This window comes from Pteropus medius, unplaced genomic scaffold (genome assembly GCF_902729225.1).
Source record: "Pteropus medius unplaced genomic scaffold, Ma_sr-lr_union100, whole genome shotgun sequence".
Classification (NCBI taxonomy): Eukaryota; Metazoa; Chordata; class Mammalia; order Chiroptera; family Pteropodidae; genus Pteropus; species Pteropus medius.
The window spans coordinates 13,761,441-13,785,257 of NW_024345601.1; the positions used below are offsets into that span (position 1 = coordinate 13,761,441).

Genomic DNA, 23,817 nt, shown 5'->3' on the forward strand with positions numbered 1-23,817 from the left:
TCTAGTCTCCTGCAGTGGGAGCACTGGAGAGTGAAGGGTTAGGGAAGGGTAGCAGAGGTCACATGATGTGGGACATGACTACCTTCCTAGGCGCCACAGGTTGTCTGTTTTCCCATGTGGTGACTGGTTTGTCCATAACTTACACCTTGGATAAATTATACCTAATCTAATCTATTAAACCTAGGCAAAAAGGAATGTATCACCCTTCTTCCCTCCATCCATAGCTTTTTTATTATTTTGGTTGGTTTCAAGTGGTGTAAAATGAAGAAATTGTTGTATCAGAGGTTCCGGAAAAGGTTTAAAAAGTAAATACTCAAACCCAGTCTTTCTTCCCATATTACTTTGTTTCTTCTTCTTTTTTCTTAGAAGCATTATTTGGTCTTAGCTAGTTAGCAAATGGAGCAGATTATAATTCTTTATTAACCCTCCTTTAAATTTTAAGAATCTCAAGATTAAAGATGACCAATTAATTACCGGGTCAAGAATATAATTTTACCCCTTGAGAAAAACATGAAGATTGAGGCCACAGAATTCTGCCAGGAATCAAAGAACATTAGGTGCCTTTCGCTGGATACGAATAAATAATAGAAAACCCAATGGTAAAATTTCAAGTTTTGAAAACCAACCTTTCTTTTTAATTTCAAGTTTCAAAAACCACCCTTTCTTTACCAATCCCAGGCAACAAACATTTCCCTGAGTGTTCTTTACGAATATCTCATTACAATTAAATACCAGAGTCAGAATTTTTTCCTTATCAAATGCCAATCTTATGATGGATGTGAAAACCTATGTCCAAATACTTGAAAACACCTTCTTATATTACATAATGGGCTAATGGCTTATGTGAGGTCAAACATTAGAGGGGTAAATTTCTAGTCCACTGTGGTTATGCTGACAGATTTCAACTACCTGGGCAGCACTTATCAGACAAGTCACCGCTAATTTCATGCCTTTACAAATTCAGCCTCTGAAGGCCAGTGGTGAAGATCCAGATATTAAAGAATTAGGAAACCCCGGCCAAACCATCCCAAGATGATTATGCTGAAAATGTAATTTTGGCACTTCTGCCACATCCTTTTTAACATTGTATGCACTTCTTGGGATCCAGCAAAATGTTCAGCCAGAATGCCTTTATACCTTTTAATATAACACAGTGCCAGGTAAGCTGGTATTTTTGTTGCCTGCAGCGTTACTTTCATGAGTGGTTGATAAAATCTTATGATAAAGGACAGGCCGAAGAGCTGATGAGCACAGACAAAGCAGCGGAGCACTGAGCAGAGAGGCTTTTGATGAAACATATAAAGTATTGCACACTGAACTGTAATGACGTGGGCACTACAGGGTAACCAGAGGTGGAGCCAGGGCCTCACCACTATGGAAGAATGTCTACTGAGGCTGCAGATGGGCCCATGCTCTAGGGACAGCCATCCCCACTGGCTTCTCTTTGAAACACAATTGCAGCTCTATTCTGCATTACCGGAAACTGCAACATAATATTAAATATGTTGGTCTATGAATGGCTGTGTATGTGTTTCTTGGGACCTGTGTCACAAGGCCATGTGCCCAATATGCTGGGAAGAAGGCTGGGAAAACACCACGGCAGTGCTGAATGACCTTCACTCAGAAAGTATCTTATATTGTTTCTTGTTTTAAAACTTCTTTTCTTTAGATCCCTATAAACTGTGACTCTAACCTTAAATGATTTAATGCTATCTCAGTGACCTGTTTCTGGTTTACATAACACTTGGCCCATATGTATAATCATTTATTTTTAGCTCCTTAGGCTTCCTTCAAACTCTTTTTACTTCCTTAGATTCTTAATTTTTTACTTTCTTCAATCTCAGGACTCATTTTACTTCCCTTTCTACATTCTTCTGTCTTCAATAGCTTAGGCCCTCCATGGCGCTTCTCATTTGCTTTGGGCTTTACCTCCATGGATTTCTCTGGAAGTCCTTTCCCCCTACTTCTTCCTTGCCTCTTTGTCATTGAGCTCATGAAGTTTTCTCTCCCAGTGACTCAAAATAAGGGTATCTCTGATGGAGTGGCAATCTTGGTACTCGTTCCTCAACAAAGGTTTATTGTGGCAATCACTGTTCAGTTTTTCTTATTCGTTTATTTTTATCTACACCATTTCCTGAATTTCACCTTCTTGTTTTTGTCTAATCTCTTCTCTCACCACTTTTACTTCCTTATTCTCATATGGAATCAATGAATGCCCCTGCATTTAAAGCGCAAATGATACCAGATATTACTTGTATTAACTTTCTAAGACTGCTGTAACAAAGCACCATAGACTGGGGCTTAAACAACAGAAACTTATTTTCTCATGATTCTGGAGGTTGGAAGTCCAAGATTAAAGTATCAGCAAGACTGGTTTCCTCTGAGATCTCTCACTGTCTTGTAGAGGGCCATCTCCTCTCAGTGTCCTCACATGGTCTTCCCTCTATGTCTATGTCCTAATTTGCTCTTCTTATGCAGACACCAGTTGTATTAGATTAGACTCTCTTAATGACCTCATTTGAATTTATATACCTCTTTAAAGATCCTATCACCAAATATAATCACATTCTAAGGTACTGGGGGTTAGAACTTCAACATCTGAATTTGCGGGGTGAGGCACAATATAGCCCATGACACTGCCTATACTTTAAAATACAGATCAAACATTTCTTCTTTCTCCTTGATGTTTCCTGATCCGAAAAACTCACAGTGATTTGGTTCTTCTAGAACTTGTGTGGAAGTTACTACCTTGACCATCAACCTGGTAATCAGCCATGTGCCTTCTTGTAAAATCTCTCATTTTGCCATTTTAAGTTATTATGTATGATTTATGTTGTTAATTTCTTATGTTCTATTTTATTTCCCAAAGAGAATAGATGAAGATGAACCACACCTCTCACTCCCTTAATCTCCATAATATCTGGCCCAGTAATTTGCATGTCATTTGTTCTCAGTAAGTAAGTCTGACAGTTTAGTCAATGGTCTCTCACTTTAGATTCTTCTAAGTTCAAACCATCTTAAAGCTTGCCACCAATTACTTATGTTCAATTCCTAAAATTATGTTCTCTTTGGGAAAGGGTCCTGTTGAGTCACATCAACAAGAACCCAATCATGTAGGACTAGAGCAGTGATGGAACAGGCTTGAAGTTGACCCAATAAGGGTCAAAATCAACTGGGATTACTGGTAAGGTTCAGATGGGGTCAGTTCAGGACCAGGTCCTTAATAAGATGGTGTCAGAGAGCAGGTGACAAGGTCCATTGGATTGGTAAGGTGAATATGGGACAAAGACACACCCAAGTGGCAAGTCAGGCTTTTGTGGGTGGAGCAGAGAGAAGGCATCAGTCAGTAGATAGCACCTTAGGTGAGTCTGAGAGAGAAACTCCACCTCAATGCTTAACTGTCAAGAAGCACTTTTTTACTAAATGCTTCATCGTCAGGGCTCACTGTTGGTACAATGACCCATGTACAAGAATTCATCTTCTTAACTGGAAAAAAAACTCTCCCTGGTCCAATGACTGTGGCCTTAAAAAGATCCTCAATTTCTACCTCACTGGAGACTTCTTCCACTGGTGCCTTAATTCCCCTGCCACTGGGCCTTAATATCTCTCCAACATTCCCAAACAGCCCTTGAAGAGCATGTGACTGAGGCCTTCTTCCATTTGGTCACATCTGCATCACTAAATATGCTCCCTCACAAAGCAACAGGTAACTTCCTCTTTCCCGACAGGGCCCTTGCCCCTCACTGCCTTACGTTCTCAAATTTGGTCATCCAAAATCACTTCATGTTTTTAAGTTAGGGTTTAAGTCTTTACTATATGTTAAACACTATGGTAATACTTTAGAAACATCTTTTTATTACAACCCTCTGAGATAGTATATGTTTTCTATTGCTGATAGTTCTATAAAAAATGATCACAAACTTAGTGGCTTAAAGCAACACTACTTTATTCTCTCACAGTTTCTGTCATCAAGAGTCCAGGTATATGTTACCTGGGTCCTCTGCTCAGGGTCTCGCAGGCTGAAACCAAGGTGTCAGCTGGGACTACAATCTCATCTGAGGCCTGGGTTCTCTTCCAAGTTTATTGCTTGCTGGCAGAGTTCAATTTCTTGCAGCAAGATGCCCAAGAGCTGCCTTCTTGCTATCAGATGACAACTGCTTTCAGCTCCATGTCCTCAGATTCTTGCCATATGGCTGTCTCTCATGATCTGTTTGATTTCTTCCATGGCAGTAGGGAAGTATCTCTGAAACTTCACCTTCTTCCTGATTAGGCATACCTGATTAGGTCAGGCTCACACAGGATTATCTCTCTTTGATTAACTACAAGATAATAGATTAATATGTAATTACAAGAGTGATATCCCATTATATTCACTGGTGCCATCCAACACTCAAGGAGAGAGGCATGCACACCATGAGGCGGAACTCTCGAGGCCATCTTAGAATTCTGCTCACCACATGGAGGTACCACTGTGACTCTCATCTAACAGATGTGAAGCATAATCACACAGCTTATAAGTGGCAGAGCTGAAGTAGAATTCCAGGAGTTTTGATTCTTAAACCAGTGTTCTGATTCAATGTACTAGACTGCCTTTGTTATTTCAACTTCTGCTTCCAACATTGTCCTTAGGCCTATTTCTGCCTGAAAAATTCCATTTCTACCATCTATCAAAGTTCAACATAATTTTCATGTCCCTCATGTAATTCTTTTGATTAACCGACCTTGTTGTTGACCTCATCTAGCCATCATATATTTATGTTTTCCGAATCATCTGTCAGTTAAATGTTTACGGGATACATTAAGTATCAAGAACTATTATTCTGTGTTTATGCTAGAAATATATTGGCTACTTTCTATAAGTGACCAATGATTGTCAAATTTTGCCTAAAAAACATTTTACCCTAGGACAACCTTAATATAATTTCTATAATTAGAAATAAAAAAATGAAATCTTCACTGTTTCTACTCCCTCAAAAGGATACAACCAACGATATACCCTTAGACCATGAGATAAACTATTGGAAAGGTTAAGGTCTTTTGGAATTGGACCTGCAGGTTGTGCATCAATGTGACTAAAAACCTGAGATCAAGCTAAACGTGTTCAGGAGAGTTAATCCAGGAGGAGTCTTGCTTTCTGATGCAGGATTCCTCAAATTCGAGTACATCAGAATCACCTGAGGGCTTGTAAAAATACAGATTGCTGAGCCCTATCCCCCAGAGTTTCTGTTCAGTAGATCTATAGTGGGGTCTGAGAATTTGCATTCCTGATAAGTTCTCAGGTAATGTTAATGTTGCTGATCTGGGGAATCACACTGAGAAACACTATTCTGGAGAGCAGAACCAATGGATAAACAGTATAGGATAGCCAGTTTTAGCTAAAAATCTGGAGGAATTAATTTTTAAGCCATTATTACTCTCTAACAATGGCCAGGCTCTTCTATGAAGAAGAAAGCTTTCCATGACTAGAAATGTGCAGACATTTGGATGATGGCTCATTGGGGGTATTGTAAAAATGATTACTTCGTAAGCAATGGTGTCCTGGGTCCAATCTATGAAGCCAGGATTGATCTGAGGGGATAGGTGTGGGGTTGGGAGTTGGGGGAGTGTGGAGTTTTGCCAGGATACAGTCATAAGAAAGAAAAGCCTAGGTGGTGACTCAAACAGGCTTGGTATTACCTGACAGAGAGTTTTAGATTTCACCAACAAGAATGAGAAATTAAAGCAGTAAGTAGGAAGAAAAGATTAGACTGGGGCTACAAATAATCAGACCTGCATCATTCTAGGATTATGTCGCTTATAAGTGAAGGGTAGGTTGAAATGCAAAATCAAAGTAGAAGGAGAAATAAATGTTTTTGAATTATGGGTAAAGATATGTGTACGCTGATGTTCATATAGCAGCATTATTCATAGTGGCCAAGACATGGAAACAACCAAAATGCCCTTCAAGAGATGATTGAATAAAGAAGCTGTGGTACATAAATACAATGGAATATTACTCAGCCATAAGAAGAGATGAAATACTGCCATTTGTGACAACATGGATGGATCTTGAGGTTATCAAAATAAGTCAGACAGAAAAAATTAAGAACCATATGATTTCACTCATATGTGGGATATAAAACCGAAAGCAACAAACAAATATGACAAACAGAGACTCAAGGACACGAACAAAAGTTTTGTGGTTACCGGAGTAGGAGGAGGTAGATGAGGATAAAGGGGGGTCAAATATATGATGACAGAAGGGAATTTAACTCTAGGTGGTAAAGACACAATTCAGTATAAATATGACATATTATTGAATTGTCACTTGAAACCTATATACTTTTATTAACCAATGCCACCTCAATAAATTTAATTTTTTTTAAAAAGTAGATGGAGAGAAAGCAAGGCACTTCAGGATAATAATCCACAAATGCTGGGCATCCACAGAATGGCTCTATTGTGTAAGTCTGGTCAAATATTTCCAGATTGGGAGGACGGGTGGAAGATTGGGTGGTAAAGAGAAATCACTAAACAGAACAGAGTTGTACTAGAATTGCTTCTCAAACCTAGCTGATCATCGGTCACCAATGGGTAGATTGTAACAACTCCACATCTCAGAGCACCAATGAGTTTAGTGAGTGGAAGAGGGACAAAAATCTAATTCCCAGGCACTTTCAGCATTGGAATCCACTAGCCCTGATAATCTCTATCAGCATTAACAGATGTTTGGCAGCTGTCCCTCAAGTCATTTCACAACACAAGACTTAGGCCTTTGAGGTATTAATCTAATCCTTAAGCAATTCCATCCAGTCTTCTTGATGGAAACAAATTTATTTTATTGGTAGGCCACTGAATGAACCAGAATGCTTCCACTTTTATCTTTTTTCTGTATTGAGCTATAATGTGGTAATTTTCTTTAAAAACATTTAAAAAGACATTTGTTTTTAAAACAAATGATTTGAAAACAATTGGGTAGTAGTGGAAAGAGGCTCAGACTTTGAAGACAGAGACCAAGATTTGAATCCCAGTACCACCACTTATCTCACAGCAACCTTGGATGAGTTGCTTCATCTTGGAGTCTTGTTTTTCTTGTTAGTTTATCGTGAAAATGAAGCCAAGTGTGGAGGTGGATACAAATTCTTTAAGGTCATTGTCGTATTCCTAATCCTTGGCACTTAGTAGTTGCTCACAAAACATTTGCTGAATGAGCTAATAATGTATATGTAGACGGTCTAGCACAGCACCTACTTAATAAAAGGAAGTTCGTGTTATCACTGCTGGCTTTTTTGTTTTTCATCATGCTCAAATATGGGCAAAATACAATTGAAATTGGCCAAAGGGGACTATATTTTGACCTGCAACTTTTATAATTTTTGCAAGGAAAATATATTTATGTATTATTTGTTCAATTAGGAAAAAAGTAGAAACATTTAAAGTAAACTAAAATCCTTCCTCACATCACCTCATGAATGCTCTTCCAGCCAGCTTAGAGGATCTTTGATTTTTCACTTATAATTTTGTGTGTATGCACGTGAGCGCGTGCACGCACACACACACACACACACACACACACACACACACACACGACACTCAATTTTTCATCTAATTAACATATTTTCATTTCCATTAAACAAGTTGCCTTGAACTGCATAACCCTTTTCTGCTGGAGAAATATGTATATCTCTTCTTATTCAGTAGTTGCCTCACCCTCTGACATCTAAATCCTTTATCTTATATTCTGAACAATTCTGATGAATTTATTAAAGTCTTTTATCTTGTCTCATGAAGGACTCTGGTTACCACATCTCTTTTTCTCAGTGGTCAGCATGCAGAGTGTGGTGGTGTCTGCAGCCTGGGCATAGAGTGACCTCTTAACCCTTTCCTGCCCCAAAACTCTCATTTGACAGCGATCAGTCCAAAATTCTCTGCCTGGCTGGCAGGACCCACCAAGCTGGGCCTCACTTGACAGAGCATTCTTTTCTAGCCAAGTGTAGACTCCTCAACCCTTCCTGTGGATGAGGAACTCCTTGCAAGTGGCACCTAAGCCTTCAAATTGTTTATGTCCCTTTGTCTTTCTCCCAACAGTGCCTTGGTCACATAGGAAATATTCCTGTTGGATGAATAAAACCCGAGTTTTGATCTAGTATTTTTTAAAAATTGCTCAGTCACTACTTTTTATTTATAATAAATAGAAGTTGTGGCCAAAAAAACCCTAAAAATTCGTAACCATTTTTGTAACAAGGATTTCTAGTTGTCCACTATTTTTCAAGGCTATCTCTAACTTCTGATTAAATTTTTTAAGTGTAAATGTTTTAACTTCTCTTGGCCATGTACTTAAATCTGTCCTGAGCTCTACTCTAAATGCCCTTTATTTTTCCTCGTTTATTGATTTCACTAATGACATCTTCAACTTCTGCTCTTACAGAATATGCTGATTTTATAGTTTATTCTCAATAACAACTGAGTCATTGGATGGGAATATTTTATTGGACAAAATTCAATGTCTTCTCATCCAAAGGGTGTTTTATTTGTTTTATTTTGGAATTGCTTAGTAAAGACCGCTGGATCAGTTTGGGTTTGAATCCTGGATCTGCCATTTTGTAATCGTGTGGCTGTATACTACTTATTTCACTTTTCTAAGCCCTTATTTCTCATTTATAGTATATATTTTAAAATGCTCATAAGTAGTTTGTGTGATGATTAGATGAGAAGACGATGATAAGGACTTAACTCAATGGCCAGCCCATAGTTAGTGCTTAATAAATGATATCTATGATTATTATTCAGGCGGATATTGTGGACTTTATTCTTTCATTTATTCATTTGTTTATCTAGCTGTTATAACATGGGTATTGCAGCAAAGCCATTTCCCTAGACACTATGGTAAAACAAAAATGATTGAGACACTTTTCTTGCCTTTATTAAATGGATGTATGTGTGTGCACACGTGCGTGTGTGTGTGCAGGGTTTCTTTGTTTTTTTTTTACTATTGCTATATATGTAACTATGCCAGCAATGCTGATATAATTATAAGTTATTGGCAGTATCTATGCTTTTTTTAATGTTTATCATTCACTCAACAAGTCTTTATGAAATATTCTCAATACTTGATACTCTGAGGCACTCAGAATTACTATACTGAAAGGAGTCCTTATAAGAAGTTTCTGTGGGGTTGTAAATAATTAGAATATCAAGGTGCAAAATCGTGGACTACAGATCAGTGATTTGTAGCCTATTCTCAACCAGGACACACCTGAGGGACTGTGATTTACAGGGACACACTCTCTGGTTAAGCATCGTTGTGCCAACATCTGTTCCATCCCTATTACTCTCACTCAACAGGATTGAATGAGTAAATGTAGTGTTAAGACAGGGATAGCTCTGAACTCAATCTTTTCGTTCTTATGTCTGTTATTAGCAAATTTCAGCATTTTCACTGCTTTCAGATACAAACAGAGTTAGAAAAGGGTCATAAACTAAAATGCCTACAGTGAGTCAAGTGAGCTGAATCTGAGCAATGATGGGAGGCTGAGGAGGAAAACCTTGGTACACAGGATTATAAATGCCTTCCAAATGGGGCTATAATATAATTTGTAAATTATATGCATGTACTCAAAATCTATGAATTTAATGTAATAACGCCTTCTTCCTTTTAGGAAAAAAGTAAATCTATATAGATGTTCTCACATTTTCTTCACCTTTGTGGACTATTTTGGTGTGCTGCACTGTGGAGATCGCTGCCTGGACTTTGGGTGCTGTAGACGTTTGAAGGTCATGGGAATTAGAGAAGTGAAAAGTAGGTCTCTCTTATTCTTTCATCACTGATACCCAAGTTCCCCTTCCCAAAGGAGCCACTATAAATAGTTGTTTTTTAATCCCGTGTATATATTTTTATTGATTATTAATTTATTTTAAAAATACATTAATAGCTACAATGCATCAGACCCTTTCTTGAGTGCGAATGCGATAAACACAACAGACAAATATGGCTTCCCTTATGGGACTTTACATTTTGTTGGGGGAGACAGCTCATAAATAACTAAATATTAAATATATTTAAATGTCAAATGGTAATAAGTCCTAGGAAGAAAAATAAATTGGGGTGAGGTGATAGACAATGACAGGTAGGTAGCATGTGGGGAAAGAGGGTACAGAGAGAGGAACTATGAAAGTTCTCTCTAAGAAAATGGCATTTGAGCAGGGATCTGGGTGAGAGGCTAGCCTCACAGACACCTGGGGAAAGCATTCTGAGCAGAGGAGCTATGACTTGCAAAGCCCCTGAGGTGAGAATGAACCAGAACAAGGTGAATATGAGGTCAGAACCAGATCACATGAGGCTGTGGAATCTCAGTGAGGAGTCTTGTTTTATTCAACACATAAAAAAAAAAAACTTTAAGTTTTTTGAATGGGGAATGATGTGATTGATTGATTGATTGATTGATTGATTTTAATTGTGTGGAGATTAGAATGAAGGGTGGAAGCAGGGAGGCCAGTGAAGCAATGAGAAGGCAAATGAGCTAGTGTAGGCAAGAAGTGATAGCTTTTCCATGGATGAGAATGACAGAGGAGGGAGATATGGTTGGAATTGAGATTTATTCCGAAGGTAGAGTCAAGAGAGCTTGCTGATTAATTATTCTATGTATATAAAAGCATATATTTACATTTTCCACTTCCTCTGTTTTTAAAACACAAATAATAGCTTAGTATACAAACTATTCTGCATTTTGCTTTTTGTCACTTGATATTAAACAGGGATTATGACATATTAGGTTGGATTAAAAACACCAATCAATTTTCTTTTCTCTCTTTTATTAAAATTATTATTTGTACTTAAGTTAACAAGCACATACTTTTAAAGACAAATAGTTCTCCAAGACTTATTGTGAAACTCGTCACCTCACTTATCTCCTTCCCAGAGGCACTAGCTTTACCTCTTTAACCTGATTTTTTGGTAATTATCTTTCTTCTAGATAACATTCTTGCATTTTTACTTCTTGAATGTCTAGTTTTAAACATGATCTCTTGATTTCCGTTTAGGCAGAGAAGTGAAAGAGTAGGGCTCAGCTCTTTTATCCTTCCTGCCCCACCATTTTTACCAACTTTTTGCACCCTCTCTTTCTCCTCACATAGCCAAATTTGAAATTCTGGTTAGTTCAATATTCATTGTTAACTGGCTGATTTATGACTATGTAAACACTAATTACTACTAAATTTGTTGCAGACTATGGTTATTTTTATTTGCTAAATAATGTTCTGTTATCCTCAGATTTAATAATTATCTATTTTTTTCCTTTGCTTAGTTATCATTATATTTATCATGAATTCAACACCAAACTTTTTGACCATTGTCTGAATCATTTCTCAACATAGTCAGACACAGCAGGTGCATTTTACCAATTTTATCTTCCCAAAGAAATTTCTCTTGGAATCTTCTGATGATCTCTGTGCTAGATTGGTAACAAAATGGTCAATTTTCTTTCCCGTGTCCATGCTCCCTTGCTCTGTAACTGAGTGTACTTTTGACTTTGTTTCTGAGCTTGACCACATGATTTGCTTTGAACAATGAAACATTAGTAAACGTGACACAGTAGAGGTTTAAAAAGTCCTTGTGCTTTGAGCTCTTAGTAGGCTTGCTGCCATATGAAGAGCAAGGCTCACCTGTTGGATGAAGAGAGAAACATAGCACAGTCACCAGCCAGGCCCCAGCCACTACTACACCACCTGTCAGACATGTGTGAGGCCTTCTAGAACCAGTTGTTCCCAGTTGAACTGCCAATCAGCCACAGATGCACGACTGAGGTTAGCTAAGATCAGCCAGAACTGCCCAGCAAAATTGAGAGCTCAATAGATGATTGTTTTAAGCCACTGCATTCTGAGTTGATTTGTTGTGCAGCACTAAATAATTGATACAAGCTACAAGATAGACTGGTTTGCTCTGGGGTTACCATCCTGGGACTCTTCACCATCATCTTGAAGCTGACTTTTGCTTTTTTCGTGTATTGGATTTCCTGTTTCCAGTAACCTATATCTTTCTCTTTCTTGCTTTCCTCCAGTGACTTCCCAAGAAAGAATACATGAGAAGTAAATTGTTTAAGATCTTGCATGTCTGAAAATGAACTTTTTTTTTCTATTCTCGTATTTAAACGACAGTTCGGTTAGATGTAGAATATTAGGTTGTTATTATTTTCCTTCAGAATTGTGAAAGCCTCTCTCCATTGCTTTGTAGCTTCCAATGCTCTTATCAGAGGTTAAAAATCATTATGTCAAAGGATGATAAGACCACCACACAATATCTGAAATGAAAGGACAAAGATGAATTTACTGCTTGCCATAGTAAGGGAGAGCTATGCTGGTGAGGCTTAATCTCTCCAAACAGAGCAGACTGCTAAGCTTGTCTTGAGTTTTGGGGAAGCATGGAGTTTGGGACTGGTGGACTTATAGAGGTTGCCATAATCTGTAGAACTGTGGTTCCTTAGGTGTGTTTATTGCAGTGAGTCCATCCCTGACTGGCCAATGCTCAGAAGCGAGGGACCAATGCTAATTGGTTGGCTTGCAAAACCGTGTTTATTGAGGGGAATTGACTTTGATAGATGAAATGAGTTAAAAACCAAGTTTCCACAGCCACTTATTAACATGACTACAGAACAATTGCCTTTATCTAAGTTTGGGGGAACATTTTTCATTTTTATCCTCACTAATTACTGTGTATATGACCTGGATATGTATATATTTTTCTCTTTACGGTTATGCATTATCTTCACTTTGTCTTCAGTGTTTGAAGTTTCACAATGTTGTTGCATTAGCTTGAGTCTTATTTCACTTGGTAAATCTTTTAGTCTGGAAACTCAGGTCATTAACTACTTCCGGTCTCTCCTCCCCTCCATTTTGTCTATTCTCTCTTTCTCTCTCTCATCCAGGCAGTCTATTTTGGAGGAATCCTAAGAAACACCAGTAGGGTCATAGAGAATTGAGACAGAATTAAAAGAAGCCAATAAAAGTGTTCATTATTAAGCAAGTCAATACTTTGGACTATTGAGTACTACACTGCTGGGGAGTTCTGAGAGCAAGTGAAGAATATACTCTGCAGTTATCCTACCTGGGGTGCAAGGGAACTAGAGTACTTTCATCAGTTACTGAAAGACAGTTCCTGTCAACCATCCATTGAAGATTGTTGTCACAAAGACAAGGAGAATCAATGTCCAACACATATAGGCACTAGTGGCCACAGAAAACCTTCTGCAAAGGGATTTAGATGCTGCCACTTGAGATGTCAGGCTGCTGTGTAATGAAATGGTAGTCATGGCCATCAAGGAGATTTATGTGGGACACTACTTCTTTCTTAGTGCTAACCCTCCTTGATCAATTTCCTAATTATCTTCAATTTTCGTCTCCTATTTTCCATCTCCTTTTCTTTTTGTTGGTAAAATTCCTCAACTTTATATTTCAACCTTTCTGTCAAAAATTCTAACTTCTTCTATGTTTTGGGAATGTTCCATTAATTAATTTGTTTGTTTGCTTATTTTGGGGTAGAAATCTGTTCTTGTTGCATGGTTATTGTAGCTTCTCTTTGTGAGGTTTTGATATTTATTTTATCTTTATATCTTCAACATTACTTTTTTCTCTTTATTTTATTTTCTATCTTTCAGGTTAAAGATAGAAAATATCTCAGTCCTTGTATCTGACAATATTTAAGAGTGAGACACCAGCTGGAAGCTCTGAGGATATGAGAGATGCTGGTCTGATGTGAGCTTCACTGTAGGAGCATCAAGAGTGGGTTATTTAATTGTGAAACTTCCAATGTCAGCATCATTCCAATACCATGTCTTTCATCGTGGGCTAGCCATCTTTCCCCCCAAATAAATTCTTTCGGTGTCCTTCCAGGGAGGTGAAAGTCTAGTTTTCAGTGTCCTGGACTCAGAATGGAGAAAAACAGATTCGGCATGTTATGTCTCCAAAGCTAATATGCATATATTCATTTAATCCCCTATTGTTAGTACAGTTCCCTCATCCTCAGCTCCGCTGGTATTATTCATACAGATGATTTTATTTCTTTCTGAAAATAAACCATCACTGTCAGGTAAGGAAGGGGCAGTTTCTAGGATGCCGATGGATCTGGGAAGAAGTGTCGAGATCCAGTCCCATCTAAAACAGATTTCCAAAAAAGCTTCTTTATTGAGACCACACATCTTATACCCTCACTTTCACAATTACCTGCTGCCATCAGTTTCTAAATCTTTGGATAGTCTGTAAATTGGATTAGTTCCTAGTTTTCTCTACTGCTTGATTAATTTTAATTTTCTCAGCTATGCTTATTCTATCCCTATGTATTCATCTCCTTTTCAGCTTCCAAAATGATCTCTTCTTTAACTCTCTGCCTTTAGAGTTTAAATATCCCTTAAGATATTTTAAAATATCCTTTAACTTGTGTTAGTAGGGTTCCTGGAAGGCGAGAAGGTAGAAGTGCATGCTGAATCTTCTATCTTTACACAGAACTTGTTTTTAATTTTCAATTTATGTGAGGTGTGTTACTGGCTTCATAATTGAACCTAGCTTATAATTCATTTGTGATAGATCTAAAACTATTTTATGAAAGATGGCTCCAATTACAATAAGCTTAAAGTAATGCTTTCTTCCTTAACAATACAAAAAAGAAAGGGTAATTTGTCACTAACCCAGATGAAGGGGGACACATAATTGTAAGTCAAGATTAATAAGCCTGGAATCATTCTTCCCATGCATTTGTATGCCCCTTTTAAAATATAGATTGCATAACAACACTAATAAGAAAATTCCTGAGCCTGTGCAAACTTGAGGTAGAGGCATAGTCATGCATAATCTCACACTAAAATCTGACAGGCAGTGCACACTACGGAATTCATAATTTCAGTCTCCAGAGTAGCTTAAAGCTGGAAACATATGTGCTCGTGAATCTTTGTCAAGTTAATCACTTTTCTCCGCTGCATCAAAAGTTTAATATAGGCTTCTTAACAACCTGTTACTAGAGTAATCTGCTTACTAATCATATGATAAATCACACACAAAGTAAGTTGATGTTGTTCTAAAAGTTAATATTGTTCTGTTAATTGCAGTCATTTTTTTCCAGAGCTCTGCTCTTCTGTATCCTTTTGGGGATGACTAGCTTCCTCACCCAGAACCAAGCCAGATAACGACACACTGCAATACGGCGAAACAAAAACAAACAGGGAAGTACGTTAGGCAGTTAATCCATCTGCCTCTGAAATTGCTCCTTATTCTCTGCTGGAAATCAAGATCCACTCTCCTCACCTTCCTATGAAAATCTTCCCTTGAGTCTGCCACCTCCTGAAAGTTGCCTTTGACCTTCCAGTGGTCTTTTCTTACTTCCATCCTCTTTCATCCCTTAACGGTATTTGCTGAGATGACTTAGATCGTCTTTATTGAAAGGTAACTTACAAAACAATTCAAATAGAATGATCCTCAATAGGATATCTTGATTTCTCACCTCAAACTCAAACCGTTTCTCTTTTAACCATATTTTAATTGGTAATAATAAAAGCATATATTGAACAGTTATTTAGATATTATGCTAATACTTTACATATATTAACTTTTTTCATCATCACAGTAATCCTGTGAAACAGGATTAATTATTATACCTATACCAATTAATTATTATACCCATTTTTATAAATAAGAAAGCTGAGTCCAGAGAGTTTATGTAATTTTCAGGTAAAATGCTGGTCAGTGGCAGGCAGTGCATGTATGTGAACAGTATCACCGTCCACCCAGTTACCCAACCAGAAGCGTAGGTATCAGAATTAATTTCTCTCTTTCCCTTTCTTTCCACATTCTTACCATCTTAGGACAGGCTACTATCATTTCTTACCCGGACCACTGTACCAGCTTTCCACCTATTTCCATTTATGTTCCTATAGACTATTTTCCTTATAGCCGATGTATGAATTTGATAAATCCACAATAATAATGTGATATTTTTAACAAACTTCTTTCAAAAACTGACTTCCTGCCATCGAAACAGTTACATAAATAAAGATGTATCTTTAATGTCTGGATAACACAACTAACAAACCAGGTCTGATGGACCTATGCAGAACATGCACATACATACAAAAGATAGAGAATAGACATTCTTTTCAATGACACTTGGAACATTTACAAAATTTGACTACATCTTAGGTTACAAAGTTAGTCTCAGCAAATACCAAATGATAATTATATAGACCACAATCTTTGGTCACAAATCAGTAACAAAGGTCGTCAACTCCTCTGCACTGTTTTTCCCTACTCTCCTAACAGGAAACTACAATTTCCAGGCTTCCTTGAGCCCTGGCATCTGGGTAGTCTCTACCGATGGGAGACATTGACAGCACTGTCATTAGATTGGGGGTTGAAAGGGGAAAAGGCTAGCTGCTTCCTGCTTCCTCTGAAGAGTCTTTTTTGGCTCCTGGCTTAGGTCGGGCAGTCTCTACTTGGGCTCTAACTCATTTCAGGTGGCTCCAGTTGTAAGCTTGGGAAAGCCACCTCCTTCCATTGTCCCTTCAGACCTACAGATGATAATGGCTTCCTGCTGTTGCTAATCTCTGGATTGCCTCAGTGTTTAATCCAGTTGGCTTCTCAAAACATGGCCACCATAGAATTTAATTCTCTGTATTAAACTCTCCTCTAGTCAAATTTATATATTTATCTATTTATCATTGTTACATAAAATTTCTCAGGGCAAGAGACCAAAGAAAAAGGCTGACAACTCCAGCATTACAATATGAGTTTATTAAGTGAACTTACATATGAGGCCTATCTTAGGTGGAAGCAAGAAAACCTAGATATCCTCAGCACCACGTGACAGGTGCTAAGGGGTTATGTAAAGAGGGCTGGATAGATAGGGTTACTAGGATGTGACCTGCCTCAGGTAAGGGGTAAAGTATGCCTTACATACTTGCCGAAGGCAGAGTGAGGACTTGTTCCAGGAACTAAAATGCTTGGGGAATGGGGAAGGAGTTAGACAGTCTCTGAGGGGAGTTACAGGAATCAATCTCTGTTCTGGCCTGGATCTGGCTGATCTAGCATGAGGGTCCAACAACAGTCACATCATGGAACATTCTCTGCAACACAATTATCTATCATGATCGATATAACACCACATATTTAGAACTGATATCTAAATAATTTATGGATTAATATTTGGAAACGAGCTACCACACAAACTACATATCAACATTTTGGGATGTAGGTAAAGTATTACTGATAGGGAATTTTATATCTCAAAAAAGCAAGATGTCATACCAACCTTCCTCATAGTTTGACTGACTTGTTTGTGCTGTATACACCAGAGTATTTGTTTTAATTCTTTTTCTTTCTTTCACCAATTCTGTATAATTTCTCAATTTTTGAAGCATCTGTAGCTTTTTAATGAATCTTCACTTGTACTACCTTATTAGCCTTGGAAATAATACTTTCGCCCCCTGCTTGCCTCAGGCATTAACTTTATGCTAGTTGCTATGGTATAAAATTTGTATCTCTTGCCCTGGCTTCTCTCTGAAACTTCATTCTTGTGTTTACAATTGTGTACTGGACATAGTTTACATTTTCAGAACGCCAAATTTAACATGGCTAAAACTGAATTCATCATCCTGCTCCTCACCCTCTAGAATCCATTGTTCTTAATCCTCCGCCTGACCCTGTCGCTTTCCCAAATACACATCCTTGAAAACTCATACACTTTCAGAGCAGAGACTGCATCGCTTCTGCTTGGCTTTTGTTCCAAGCAAAAAGCCTAATACGTAGTAAATATGCAGTAAATATTTTTTGAATCGTTGAAAGTCTCCACCCTCTCTAATACTATATCCCTTTCTATTTTTTATAGCTCAGTAACGCCACCTCAAATCCATTCTCTTTTTGCTATTTTTGTTGTGACTGACTAGTCTTCCTGATCTCTCACCTGGAGAGGCAGCAGGGCAGGCTGAAACTCCGAGAGTTAAATTATAACTCATCTCATAAATATGTTTAACAAAAGCCTTGTTAAAGGCAAAATGCTTCCTGGTAAGCAAGACAAGTATGATCTGACTATAAGGTTCTTAAAGCTCTTAACACAATTGAGAAAGAATGTGTTGATCAGATGGGGAATTAGTATGCAGAAAACACCATAAAGGCTAAAAATGTCAGCAGAGTCTAGTCAAGCCCTGTTCAGAATGCTTCCCTGTACCAGGGGTTCACTTCCTCTGGTGATGGATGTAGCCCAGTTGTTGCAATACTTTTTGTTGGATTTAACTTCTCTAGAACCAAACCTAACCAACCTCTAAATTTTGGGCTATCCCACAACTATTCCTTCGATTATCCAGGCTCAGAATGTAAAAATTATCAAAGACTCTTGGTCCCCCCTATTCCTCTTATGTATTTGATTGATCCTTTTTGATTCTTATTTTTGTATTTTTCCTCTCTTTTTTTATTCCTGCCTCCTCCCTTCCAACCATAATTTATCAGGTGCCCATTAAAACACAACCAAATTAGTCTTTCAATTAAATCTCTTTGCCTCTTTCTACTCCTCCTGAGAGTTCTATCCAGAGTCCTCATCCTCATCTTGTCTTTCACTATGTAATGACAGAAGATCCAAAGATTCTCAGCAGTCTTTCTATTCTGGTATTTAAAATAGGCACGCCTTCTTCAGCAAACCTGGCACTTTCTCTCTCAGCAACATGGCTGTGGGTTTCAGATTATGCTCACATTTGTCCCCAGGCTTTGTACCCAGGGTACCCAAATCAAAGCCATACTTCAAAGTTCCAATTCCTCCATAAAACCTTGGCTGATGTTCCTGGCTGACAGATTCCTTCCTTCTCTGGTGTTCTTTTAGGCCCAAGAATATTTAAGAGAGGTGGATTTACCACAAAGCCAATGAGGCTTACATTTGAGCACCCCTTACTTGGACAACTCCCTCCAAGACTGTATACCTAATTTTTATTGATAATTTTTTTTTTTTCTTAAAGAAGATCTTCCAAGTTGTAAAAGCCCTGAGTTCGACATTATCCGTCCCTGAATTTGGGCTGTTAATTATATTCTAGATCTGTCCTTGAATTTAGGCCATTAATTATATTCTTTTCCTGAACCAATTTCCTAATTGGTTCTTATATGACCAACTTGTTTTCTCAACTTAGGATAAAATTCTTGCTATATAATGTAGTGTATAGCATGGTAGTTAAAAAAGTAATTGATGAAATCCCATAGACCTGTATTCAAATATCACCTCTACCAATTCCTAGCTGTGTGGCAAGTCTTATTTCTTAACTTTATTGAGTCTCATTTTCTTCATCTGTTAAATGGAAATGATTAAGATTAAGCTGAATTATGACTTTCAGAAGCTCAAGGTACTTTTGCCTTCGTGGGCCCCTTACTCTACAAAAAAATGGTTATAAATTATATTTTATAGCTGTGTGAGTATAAAGACTAATATCCAGGGAGGATTATATTCCTTTAATTTCCCTTTTGATTCTGAAAAAAAAAAACCTGAAACATTTTCACAGACTTCTAGAAGTGTTTAGGCCCTAGGTATTGTGGCTACTGGGCCTAATGGATAAGTCAACGCTGATTATAGCCTTCACACAGTAGAAGTCTGGTAAATAATAAGAGACAATGAATGTAAAGCTTTTAACAAAGAGCCTGGTATATATTAGATGCTTGATGATGTTAGCCATTATAATTTTTTGTTATTGCATGCCTCTTTTGTATCTTTCATAATGAATAATGAATATAAATGCTGACTAAATTGATTTAAATAGAGGATGATATTTGTAGTGTTAAAAGATAAACTGAGGCATATTAAAAATTTTAAGAGTTTGTTTGAACAAAAATCTACTGGAATCAGGCAGTGCCAAACCAGAAGAGCTTAGGAGTACTCCATAGACAGGAGACAGGAGAAAGACTTTTATAGAGAAGAGGCAGAGGCAAAGCAAGGAGACTTTTGATTGGCTATAGCTTAAGTGGTTACTTTATCTGGGAAAGCCTCGTTGGCTGTTTGTAATTATTTGTCCTTAGATTTTGATTTCTTAACCTTGAGGCATTTTATACTTACATTTTAGTTTACTTACATGGGCTACTAAGGTATTAAAACCACCTCAGTCTAATGACCTCCTTGTTTAATTAATTTAATGGTAGCAATGGGAGTTGAGAAACAAATGTCATCTTATTGTGTATTGTAATTTAATATCAATTAAAGCATTTATTATGTGTTTGCTTGTGTTTCTAGACTTGATGACCAACTTCTATTTACAAGAAGTTATTGCCTGCCAAGTAGGTTCTCAGATACCTTCAACTTAAACTTCCCAACAAAGATTCTAATACGCTAGATTCTCGGACTCCACACAAAAGATTCCAGCTTAATGGCTGAAGTGAGATCTGAAGGTATGTTTTTTTTGTTTTGTTTTGTTTTGTTTTTAATTTCACTCCCAAGGTGATTTTGAAGAGGAGCTAGAATTTTTGGAAATTACGATCATAAGAAAGCCAGTAGAGGACAGTGGTGGCTGAAAGAGTGGCACATAGTGGCTCTAGTTAACCTCTTCTAAAACTTTGTAACATCTACCCTCAATCACTGCAAATAAAAATGGCAAGCCTGCTATGCGAATTCAGCTTTAAGAAAAGTCCCTTAGGCTCTCTCTTACCAACCATATTGTACCCTAAAATTCCCTTAGTAAAGTAATTCTGGAGTTGCCAGCAGAAGTGATATATATAATTCATATTGTAGAACTTCCAAGATACACTCAAATTAGGATAGCATAATTTAAAGACTGAATGAGTACTGTAGACATTGAGTATTCATTCAGAGGAGGAAGCACTACTATAACCTGAGTTGTTGGGAGAGTCCTCGCAGTGAAGAATAATTTGAACTGAATTATGAAGAAGGTAGACCTGGGATGTATTGTAATAAGGAAAAAGAACACTGGACTGAGGGATTTGGGAATAAAGCTGGGACTTAGAAGTAAAATTAACTCTGCCATTCACTAGCTGAGTGTCTTTGAAAATGAAGAAATGGAAAATATAAACCTGTCAGCATCTATTTTAAACAAAAAAATATAGTATAAGAATATTATTTGTAAAAATATAATTTAAATTAAAGGCATTATTAACAATAGAGAAGGATATAATACTATGATAAAGAATAGTCCACTAGCAGGATAGAATCATCATGAACTTGTATGCAATCATCCTCAAAAAACAAACAAAACACAAAACAAAACAAAACAACAACAACGAAGCCTTAGAACATGTTAATCCCCCAAACAGGAAGAGTTTAACACATCTCTGCCTGATAATGACAGATTACTCATTTAAAACATTAATAAGGATATATTTTTTTTTTAATTTGAACAACAAGAAGGAGAAATTGAAGCACAGTGCAGTGAAATAACTTGTCCAAGATCACATAGTGGTAACAGAACCAAGATCAAACCAGGGAAATCTATTGCCAGTCCTTAGTTAAAGTTACATTTAGAGAAATAAAGCTTTAAAATATATTAACATAAAAAATATTAAAAATAAGCCAGTTAAGCATTTAATATTCATTAATAAGTTAGAAAACAAAGGATAAATTCCAAAACGAACAAACAAAATTATCAAGCCCAAAAGCTGGTTCTTCTAAAAGCCTTATAAAATAGATATACTCCTTAAAATATTGACAGAGAGAGAAATTCGCAGAGAATAAAAATTCAAGAAAGAGACAGAGAGACAGAGTGGCAGAAAAATGAGCAAAGAAGGGGACATAACTAGAGATACAGCAGAGATTTTAAAAATTATAAATAATAGCATAAAGAACTTTTTGCCAATAAATTTGAAAACTTAAAGATAGCATGTTGTTTTCTAAAAAACAATTACCAATATTACTAAAAAATGATAACTCAAAGAAACAATGTCTAATAAAGAAATGAGGAGCAGTCAAGAATCTTCTAATCATCTTCTCTCCATTTACAAAATGAGCAGGTATAGACAATTATATGCTGTATTTTAACAAACCTTTAAAGAAATGGTAATCCAAAGTTCTCAGAGATTTAAAGAACAAGGAGAAAGAACGGGAATAGGAAAACCATGTACTTTATTTTAAGAAGTTATAATTATGTTGACACCAAGATGTGAAAAGAACAATATAAGAAAAGAAATTAAGGATGAAAAATTTCTATGTAAAATATTAGCAAGCAGGCCTTTAGTCGAGTCCCAGAGGAGTCTACTTATCATGTGAAATAGAAAGAAGATAAAAGGGAATCTTAACAGTAAAACACTGGATCTTCCCTACTGCCCAGTTTTCCAGATTATGAAGAATGAGGCATTCCTTAAAATACAATTTTTAAAATTGGATCATTTATGGCCTTAAGAAGTGAATTCTTATTTTCTAGTGCCAGTACCGTTGATACTTTGTTGTTCTTGATCTTGGGTGGATGCAACATGCCTGAGGTGCTGGTCAGCATTATAATCTCATCAGAATACTACATAGTCAGTACTGTGTGGAATCTAATACTAGGTACCTGAAGCTACAAGAACTTTATTAAAACCATTGACTCCAAACTCCACCTACAACAAACTTTCAACTAGATTGGTTAGTGCACAACAGGACTGCTTTTGTTCCTCCTCCTAGGTTGCATGTCTTATTTCTATTTTTATAGTCAACACTTGGCTAAACAGAAAATTCACAAAAGATACTTTCAAGGTGTCAGTTGTCAAAATCTCTTTTTGTTTTAATTAATTAATTAATTTAGTGTTTACGCTTTGAATAAAAAGGCCCTTCATATCAGAGAGATGATGCTTAGCATGTTTTTGCTTTTCCTGCTTTTCAGCAATAATCTGGTTAAGAGTTTTAAGAGCCATTCTATTTAATAAAAAATATATAATTATATAATTTGCTATTTGCATATGGGAGATAACGTTGAATATTCATGTTGAATAAGGGCTTTGGATTCAGAGATGGTTGTATTCAAATCTTGGTTCTAATAGAAAGTGGTCTGGCGATAAATACACCCAGTTGTTAATAGAGGTTACGTCTGGTGTGAGGCACAGGCGAGAGGCTGAAGCACTCTACTCACTTGACCCGTCACTAATTAATATTGACTTGTTATAATGAGCATGTATAATTTTTGTAACTTTAAAAGAAGGGAAGAGAAAGAGAACTAATTCTGTGACCGGAGGCAAACAATTCTGCCTCTCTATACCGCAATTTACTCATCCATAGTATGGGGAATTTTGAGAAATTATTATGAAGAGTACATGAGATAATGCATATAAAACATTTAGCACTCTGCCAGGCACAAATGCCACATCCAGTAAATGTTAGCTATTATTATCAGGCAAAGTGGTATCTGGCACGTAGTAAGATTTTTAAAAAATTGTTAAATATTTTTAAAAAATTAAATAAAATAGATATTTTTACTAACTGTATTTTAAATTTTTATTTAACTTATAATTATTTTTTTTTATGCTTTGCTAGTTTTCCTTGTTTTTTGCTTGGTTCTTTGTTTGACCAGGTCAAAGCCCAAATTGAGAGACATTCTTCAAAGTAATGGATCTAGACTCTTCAAAAGTATTAGTGTCATGAAAACAAAGATCGAGAAGCTATTAATGCTGATATTGATAACTGAATACTCATTAATGTCTGAAGTTATATTAAAATATTTAGTTACTAAAAATATGCAGATAATGGAGAAACACTGTGATCCATTGATAATAAAAAGTAAATTGACACAACTTTCCTGGACAAGTTGGCAATATCTTTCAAAAGCAGAAGTGCACATACCCTTTGACCCAGAAATTCCAGTTCTAAGTAATTGTCCTATAAAGGTAGTTCCACATGTGGGAAATGATTCAAAT

General features: G+C 36.8%; 1 long non-coding RNA gene across 1 annotated transcript in view; it reads left to right on the forward strand.

Moving 5' to 3' along the window:
* Positions 1 to 20,923, forward strand: part of LOC120611920 (uncharacterized) — a 48,267-nt gene extending 27,344 nt beyond the window's left edge. The window contains exons 4-5 of the long non-coding RNA XR_005655322.1: positions 9,639 to 9,778; positions 20,216 to 20,923. This is a non-coding gene — a long non-coding RNA (uncharacterized LOC120611920). The remainder of the gene's footprint in view (positions 1 to 9,638; positions 9,779 to 20,215) is intronic.
* Positions 20,924 to 23,817: the final 2,894 nt, after the last annotated feature.